The sequence below is a fragment of the Helianthus annuus genome, chromosome 3 (genome assembly GCF_002127325.2).
Source record: "Helianthus annuus cultivar XRQ/B chromosome 3, HanXRQr2.0-SUNRISE, whole genome shotgun sequence".
NCBI lineage: Eukaryota > Viridiplantae > Streptophyta > Magnoliopsida > Asterales > Asteraceae > Helianthus > Helianthus annuus.
The window spans coordinates 84,708,432-84,718,120 of NC_035435.2; the positions used below are offsets into that span (position 1 = coordinate 84,708,432).

General features: G+C 44.4%; 1 non-coding gene across 1 annotated transcript; it reads right to left on the bottom strand.

The window, feature by feature from the left end:
* Positions 1–8,485: 8,485 nt before the first annotated feature.
* On the bottom strand, positions 8,486–8,592 carry LOC118490848. The gene has a single exon (XR_004890073.1). It is a non-coding gene; the product is annotated as a small nucleolar RNA R71 (small nucleolar RNA).
* Between the last annotated feature and the right edge of the window lie 1,097 nt (positions 8,593–9,689).

Consider the following 9,689-nt stretch of genomic DNA (forward strand, 5'->3'; position numbering starts at 1 on the left):
GATTCGGGTTGAAAACTTACAAGAATCGGGAGAAATCGAGAGATTAAGGGGCTGGAACGTCTTGGTCGGGTAGCAGCAGCAACAACAAGTGTTTGGGGGTGAATGAGGGGTATTTATAGGCAAGAGAGGTGAGAAAAGAGGAAAACACGGACTAGATCGATTGGCCCGTTCGATTGGACGGCCCGTTCGATCGGACGGCCCGTTCGATCGGACGGCCAGTTCGATCGGACTGGTCCATCCGATCAGACTGGCCCATTTGATTGGGCTGGTCTGATCGATTGGACTGGTCTGATCGATTGGACTGGTCCGTTCGGAAGCCTTTCGATCCTGTTTTTGGTGCGATTTCGACTGTTTGGGCCATATTTTCATATATTTATATAATTACTTAATTATTTATTATAATTGATCACAAAAGGGCCGTATATACGTATTTATGTATCCAATACGTGGTGCGGTGATCGAGTTACGCGTTCCTTCGAGTGCGTTCTTCGATGTGATGTGCCACAATGATTATCGGGGCACTACTTGCTCGTATTGCCATCATCGTCATGACGGCTGGAGGCATAGTACTCACCCGATAGTCCATGTTAGCGTTGATTGCTTACGTTTTGACACTTCACGCTTATCGAGGAAGGTAGATTAAGCCCTCACTCAACATCATCGTGAGTGTTATAATTTATGAAAATAGGTTTGTAATAGCGATAGAATATGCGTAATTATTCGATTATACTTCGATTTAGCGATATAACTGGTATAGTCACATTATGATCCGAATCTCTGGTGCTAGGCGTAACGAGTGTACCGAGTAACAACGCACGGAAGTGCGGGTTGTTACAGTATCCCCTCCTTTAGGAAATTTCGTCCCGAAATTAATCCAGTAGTAGGGTTGTAAGAGTTGATGCGATTGAGAGTAGAGATTAATAGCGTCAAGATAGCGAGCGATCGGTTAAGATTCGACGAGTGAGAGTGACAAGAAGATAGGATTCAAATAATCAACAGTGATAACACACACAAAAGCGATTCCATCGCGTTTTAAACTTACCGATAATTGATTAATCTTCGAAGTCATTATTAGGAAAATCTCCTCATGGCGCGGTGTTGACTGTATCGATGTCCACACTAGCGCTATGGGGAGGGTTTTGTTAGTTGATAATAGGTTTTGAGTTATATATTTTAAAAGAATTCGAAGGCAAAATAAGTTTTAGGAAAGCTTTCCTACAACGTGGGTTCGAGTTGAAACTCGGTTGTCGAACCCTCGTTCTCGGGAAGATTCCTTTCTGTCATTGCAAAAGTTTTTAAGGAAAAGGACTGGACTTATGAAACTTCCATTGGGCACGGAGCTAAACTGATTCGGTGTTTTCTCCATGTTGTAAGAAATTTTTCACTTGTCCGACGGTTTTAATAAAATTTTATAAAAATTGGTTTTCTTAATAATATGGAGAAATAATTTACATCGGGCCCCACATGGCACTTTCCCACAAAAAGTTTGTTAATATGACTAAAACACTTATATATAGGAAGTACCAAGGGCGTATCCACCATGTTTTACCCATATTACCTCTGTTTCATGAGGCGGTGTCACGTGTGCCGATATGACACAGATAGAATTTCGATTTTCTTGGTCCAAGCGATAGGGTGCTAGACTGAGTCTTGAATAGAAGCGAATTGGATGCTGACAAAGCGTTGATAGCGAGTAGTTCGTAACATTGATATAGTATGCTGGGTTAGGCGATGATTGATAAGCGATGCCGAATGACGCGATTCTTGATTCGATTAGTGCGATTTCGATTGAGTTGAATACACTACAACAGTAACTATTGCTAGCCCGCATGGCCTTTTTCCACGAAAGTCTGCTAATACGGTCAAAACACCACCATGTTCCGACCCTATTAGTTTTGTCTCGTGAAGTGAGGTCGTGCCTGCTAAGATAGCACAGATAACACGAGCACCGATGAATGATAGCGACACGCGATGAGAGTATCGAGTTTAATGGATTGGGTGCGATATGCGTTAAGGTGAAAGGCGGCGAGTGATTTTCGATACTCGACTAGCGATCCACAATAGGCGATCCACACCAGCTGATAGAGGTTCACACAATAGACAATAACCAATGTTAGAGATTGCGAGACAAACACATGATGCGATTGCGATTTCGAGCCATATATCGAATGATTTGATTGCGAGATAGATCAAGCAAAACTGCGATTGAGTTGCGTTCTAGACTTTACGACCAGTCTTGCGTTGCTCCAATTGCTCTTCGGGGTGAACTTACCTAAGTCCATCGATGTGGCAATTGTGTTGCGTACGCGGACTTACGAGAAGTCTCGCAGTGATGCGATTTAGTTTTGTTACGCCTTGCGATCGATTGTAGGGTGTCAAATTAACCATAATAATATAATAGGTCTAATAACGTCCAACTCCACATGGCACTTTCTTCACGAAGCTTCGGTAGTATGGCAAAGCGTACCTCGCGTTACCCCTACTACTTATGTCCCGTGCCTTGGTGTCACACTTTGTTGACACGGCCAAGACTCTTGACCATGCTTTTAAACGTTAAGGCACCATTAGAACTTCACTAGGATCCCCGTGCACTGACCAAGTTAATCCCGTGTGCACCCGTGATTAGTTGTCCCTTGCACGTATACCGTACCTCGTTCTAAGAGTGTTATAGGGATAAAATACATAATATAGTGCATAGTGCTAGCGTTTGGGTGGTGCTCGAGTATAAGAGGAATTGAATTCACATACGACAGTCGATGAAATAAGTTCCACATACAGAAGAAGACGGTAGCGATAAGTCATATTATTACAACAACATTAGAAGCAAAACAACGTTGCTGTGGAGGACACTTGCGGTGTCTGCGGCTGTTGATGTCTTCCTTCAGTGTTGCGGTCCTGCGTGGCAGTGCGGTGTATGATGACCATACCAGTTGCAATTTGTGCAATAGCGACAATTTGCTTCTGGCGGATGATGATACGTGCACGTGAAACACAGGGGATGAGGTCCATTGTAAGCACGTTTTGACTGAACTGGGACTGATCGGAGAGGTTCGGGTTGTGGCGGTCCAGTTGTTGAGGAGTCTGGGCTCTCGGTCTTTCTTTTGCGGCTAGGTTGAGCTTCCTGAGTTGATGCAGTGTCGTCTTCGGATTCACCCGAAGATTTGACGGAGACATCGTCGGAGCAATCCTTAGAAGAACCATCAGAGGAGTTGTCAGATGAACCATCGACCGATTCTTCAGAGGAATCGTCGGATGAGTTGATGATGATCGCTTGACGAGCTTGTTTGACAGGCTTCTTGGAGAAGGACCCGTCCAAGACTCGTTTGCTGTTGATTTCTGCGGCTAAACGGTAGGCTTCTTCGATAGTAGCAGGTTTTGCAGCTTCGACAAAATCGCCCACACTCTCAGGTAAGCCGCGGATGTACTTCGCGATGGCTTTCCTTGGAGTGTCAACTTGACTTGGGCAGATTACGCTAAGCTGTTTGAACTTTGCTGTATAGCCCGCGTTGTCGCCGTCGGTTTGTTTGATTTCCCAAAATTCGTTTTCTAGCTTCTGGACTTCGTGAGGAGGACAATATTCCTCCTTCATGAGTTCCTTCAGCTCGTCCCATGAGAGGGCGTAAGCTGCGGAGATCCCACGTTTGTTGCGTTCGGCGGTCCACCAGTCGAGTGCTCTTGATTGGAATACTCTGGTAGCACAGGTGGTACGGAAATTATCGGGACACCCACTTTGTCGAAGAGTGACTTCGATAGAATCGAACCACTGGAGTAGTTGGGCCACACCTCCTTCACCTGTGAATTCCATCGGATCACAGGCTTTGAAGTTTTTGTAGAGGAAAGTAGATTGCGGCTCTTTCGTCTCAGAGTCCTTCGCAGCTCGAGTGTTGCCGAGAGAGTGCACTTGCGCGACAATTTGAGGAATGAGCTTGACCACTTCTTTGGTCACGATCGAGGCAATCCTTTTATCGGCGCGTCGTTTGGCCCTTCTCCTAGCCATTTGTCTCGAGATTGAGTTGTTGGAAGGCATCTAGACAGAGAGAGAGAGAGATTGGGAATGAGATTCGATCATAATGATTTTGAGTTTACGATGCGATTGAGTGCGATCGAAACTTGTAAGGTGCAATATATATATATATATATAGACTTCACATAGGAGCCACATAGGAGACACGAAACTTCCTAGACTCATACATCATAATTTGGTTGTACGTGGGTATAGATAGTTGTAGTTTTATACTTACACACACGTTTTATAGTTTAGAACGCGCGAGGACGCGTTAGGAGAGAGAATGCGAGAGAAATCGGACAATTTAGACATTAGTTTTGTTGCGATCATTCGGTCTTTGTTTTGGATTGCGATGGCTGTGCGAGTTGTGCGTTTTGTAAAATAGGAAGCGAAAATTGATATTCGCAATTGAACATATGAACGTATTTGGGTCTCATTAAATCGTAAAATCCGTCGAGTTGTAAGCTTAGTAAGATGCTCGGAGTGCCTCGGGTGTTTAGGCGTCGACTACCCAAGGTAACTCAATCACACCCAACAAGTTCGTGCATACGCGTTGACTCCGGAGACCCATGCTTCCACTGGGATGCAGCTCATGGCATTCCTCTTCTTAGTCATCGCGTGGCTCGAGTCATTGTGATGGTCGAGTCCCTGGTGAGAGCTTTTGAAAAATAATTTAGGGAGTGGAACGGTTCATTAAGGTACGGGTTTCACCCCTGACTTAACAGTTTCGTTCCAATTTGTGGTTATGCTCATCGAATGAATTCGAGAGTTCCATTAGAATTTCGAAATGGAGGCTTTCGTCGAGATATGGATGTCACTCCTAACTCAACGAAAGATTCTCGTGCTAGAAAAATGCGCTGAGTGAACAATCCTATCGAGAGTTGCTGGTTTTCACACCTGGTCTCGACTGGATCGCTCGGTTGTGAGATGCGAGTATTTTTGAAAACATGTGTATTTTGTCCGCCTTAGGAAAGGCTAAGTAGCATTCCAGCCTTATGAAAGGCTTCTTCGTGTGAAGTTGTAGTATGCGGGGTTCACACGAAGTCGTAGTTTTTTGCAATTTCGATCCGAAGCATCAGGTAGGCGCGATACGAACCCCACTGGGTTCGTACGAGTCAGCCTGTAGGTGCTTAGACTATAGACTAGGTCAATTTCTAAGACATCGACCCGGACTAGGTCGAGTCTTGCCTAATTCCATATAGTTATGGCTCTGATACCAATCTGTCACACCCCAACCGATGGCGGAATCATCGGGGCGCGGCACTAGGCGAATCAGATTGCTCAAGAGAATCCATAACAACTATATTGCGATAATATTTATTACATTTGTCATCCCACACTAACAAACAATACAATCACGTAAGTTATCACAGATTTCTTGTCCTCTCGAACAATTCTAATCCGACAACCTAGATTTTAGATGAGTTTCTAGACTTCCTAGCTCGATTTGATGTAAACTTCGGCTAAACCTGCAACATACGTTAAAACATTGTCAATACAAAAGTATTGGCAAGTATACAGGTTTGATATGTGATAGTATAATAGGTTAGAAGTGCTGCGAATTTCCACATGCATAAACGTAATACACGACATATATACTCACAAAACTGATACTACCAGCTAAGTCCTCGATGCTCGACTTTTCGATGGCATAACTAGACCCCGTCGGGCGAAATAGTACTATACTAGCCTTGGTGGGACCTCACGAGTATAAGTCCTAGCATACATGCGACTAGCATCACGTATATCTATGCAAACAGTTATTCGCAAGTGATAAATTGTCCAATTAAATCATTCGTTTGATAAGTTCGGTTTTTATGGAACGTATGTTACACCCAAAATTCGATAAAAGGGGTCAAGTATACTCACAGTGCGTATTCGGTTGGATTTGCGGAACGGTGCCTGAGAATGTCCTGATTTCAGATAATTTACGTGAGTGATGGATTACGCGTTAAACGGTATTGAATTGCGCGAAATTAGGCGAAAATCGGATTGAAATCGGATGAAAAGTGGAACTGGGCTGGCCCAGTCGAACAGGCCACTCGATCGAGTGGGCCTGATCGATTGGATGGGCCTGGTCGATCGGACGGGCCTGGTCGATCGAATGGGCCTGGTCGATCGAATGGGTCACTTGATCGATTGGCCTGTTCGATCGAATGGGCCACTCGATCGAATGGGCCACTCGATCGACTGGTCCACTCGATCGACTGGTCCAGTCGATCGATTGGGCTGCTCGATCGATTGGGCCGCTCGATCGGCCATCCTGTCCAGCTGTTTTTGATGATTTTCGAGCGTTTTTTGGTGTTTTTGGTCGAGACGTTATGGTGACATGTTAAACAACTGAAATCCCATCAATTTCGGCCTGTTTTAACGGCCGAGAATCACGTCGTTCATCAGAACCGGCCGTTCTTGACAGTTTTTCCGCGTTTAACCCGAATTTGGTCGTCTTTTCGGTAGGAATCAGATCTTTGACCAACACGACACTAAGAATGAGTAGAAGATCGGTCTAAGTTCTGGTTTTACCATTTTTATGTATAGATCTGATGTAGAAACCTTGATTTTCCTTGAGGAGTTCCTTAGATCTGAGTTGTTCTTGGTGGTATGAGGCCAACACTTTGAAGTTCATAAGAACCTAGTGATGGAATCAATCAGGACATCTCAAATCCACGGCCTCTTGATTAGAAAACATTGATTTGAATGAGATTCATGAAGAATCGTATGGAAATCATTCGGATCTGAGTTGTTCTTCATGGAATGACATCACCTTTGAAGAACTTTATGGTGACATCACCTTAGAACACTCCAAATCCGTTGATTTCACGGTTAAAGATTGAGATTTGAAAGGTAGAAAGGTGAAGGATTGCATAAAGATCAAGGAAGTACAAGATTCGGGTTGAAAACTTACAAGAATCGGGAGAAATCGAGAGATTAAGGGGCTGGAACGTCTTGGTCGGGTAGCAGCAGCAACAACAAGTGTTTGGGGGGTGAATGAGGGGTATTTATAGGCAAGAGAGGTGAGAAAAGAGGAAAACAGGGACTGGATCGATTGGCCCGTTCGATCGGACGGCCCGTTCGATCGGACTGGTCCATCCGATCGGACTGGTCCATCCGATCGGACTGGCCCTTTTGATTGGGCTGGTCTGATCGATTGGACTGGTCGGATCGATTGGACTGGTCCGTTCGGAAGCCTTTCGATCCTGTTTTTGGTGCGATTTCGACTGTTTGGGCCATATTTTCATATATTTATATAATTATTTAATTATTTATTATAATTGATCACAAAAGGGCCGTATATACGTATTTATGTATCCAATACGTGGTGCGGTGATCGAGTTACGCGTTCCTTCGAGTGCGTTCTTCGATGTGATGTGCCACAATGATTATCGGGGCACTACTTGCTCGTATTGCCATCATCGTCATGACGGCTGGAGGCATAGTACTCACCTGATAGTCCTTGTTAGCGTTGATTGCTTACGTTTTGACACTTCACGCTTATCGAGGAAGGTAAAGCCCTCACTCAACATCATCGTGAGTGTTATAATTTATGAAAATAGGTTTGTAATAGCGATAGAAATATACGTAATTATTCGATTATACTTCGATTTAGCGATATAACTGGTATAGTCACATTATGATCCGAATCTCTGGTGCTAGGCGTAACAAGTGTACCGAGTAACAACGCACGGAAGTGCGGGTTGTTACATGCAGAGCTCAGCACGCGCCGTGCCTGGTCGGACACGGGCCGTGCCCAGCATCGTTACTGGCAATTTTTAGTTTTCCAAGTTACAGAAGGCTGACCACGGGGCCGTGTCGGTGCAACACGGGGTCGTGTCCAACTTTCCAGTAACTGGGATCTGGAAAACAATCACTGTAACTCCGACCACGGGCCGTGTTCGCTGAGCACGGGGCCATGGTGAACCTTCAGACCAACATTCTTTTCTATTTTTATTACAGGACTTGGAACCAGACGCCAATCCTACATAGTGTATGAGCTCCAGTTCTAATAAGGACATAAAAGAACCTCTAGAAGAACCCGAACGCTTTCTCAGAAAAAGATTAAAAGCTAAAAACCAAGAGAAAGTTTCGGGTGATCCACCTCCAATGGCGGACCAACGTACCCTCATGGATTATCTACGACCCACCGTAGGTAACCTAGGCGCCGCTATCAATGCTCCAAATGTTGAAGCTAATAACTTCGAACTTCGGAGGCATTTGATACAAATGCTCCAAAACTCCGCAACCTTCCATTGGCTTGCGGACGAGGATCCCCATCTACATATTACTAATTTCTTAGAAATATGTGATACCTTTCGGATCAATGGAGCATCAAATGACGCCATCCGCCTCCGAATGTTTCCTTTCTCACTAAAAGACCGAGCGAAAGCTTGGCTCAACGCCCTCCCAGCTGGATCGGTAAACATCTGGGATGAACTAGCCCAAAAATTTCTATATAAGTATTTCCCTCTCGCTAAAACGGCTAAATTAATGACTGAAATTAATACATATTCACAAGAGGACGGGGAATCCTTATATGAAACTTGGGAAAGGTTCAAGGAGCTATTACGCAAGTGTCCACATCATGGCCTTGCGATATGGCAACAAGTATCCACTTTCTATAATGGACTGTTGCCACACACAAGGCAGACACTTGATCCTAGCTCCGGGGGACTTTTAGGTAATCGCCGCCCGCATGAAATATATAACCAAATTGAGGAAATTGCTCAAACCAATTTTCAATGGCACACCCCCGAGGCAATAAATCTATTGCCCCGGGCACCCATAAGGTCGATGAAAGCACTTCTTTACAAGCCCAAATCGAGGCCCTTTCTTCAAAAATAAAAAAAATTAGAAATGATAAAAACAGTCTCGGTTATGGCTTGTGAAGGGTGTGGTGGGCTACATGAAAATTAGAGTTGTATGAAAGAAACGGATGATCAACAGGAATCGGTAAGCTACATTGATAATAGACCTAGGCTGTCGGGTCCTCCAACGGGCACTTACAACCAAGGATGGCGAAATCACCCAAACCTTGGTTGGAGAGAACCCGGCAATAGTAGTAACCAACAAACCCAACGAACCAACTTTCAACAACCAAGAAATGAGTCACAAAATTTCAGTCAACAACAAAGTGGACGAGAAAGGCTTGAAGATACTGTATCTCGCCTCATCTCCGACACTGAAAAGAAAAACTCGGAAAGATTTCTACAATTAGAATCAAATTTTAGAAATCAACAAGCTAGTATTCAAAACATAGAAAAACAATTGAATCAAATAGCTTAAAATTTTGCCGAGAGACCACAAGGCGCATTACCTAGCAATACCGAAACAAACCCAAAAGCGCAAGTTCATCTCATCACACTACGAAACCGCACCGTGGGGCCTGCGGAAGCGCCGCCGCCGACAGAAGAAACGGTACCCCCGCCTCTGCAGGAGAAGAACTCCCCTCCGTCACCAGAGCCTACCAAGGCTCCTCGAGTCCCGTACCCCGGTAGGTTAATTCGTCAAAAGACCAATGAGCAATTCTCAAAGTTCGAAAGTCTATTGAAACAACTGCATGTCAATATTCCTTTTATTGATGTCCTAACTCAAATGCCCAAATACTCTAAGTTCATGAGGGACTTCCTTACTCATAAAAAGAAAATTGAAATTTTGCAATTAGTTAACTTAGGCGAAGAATGCTCTG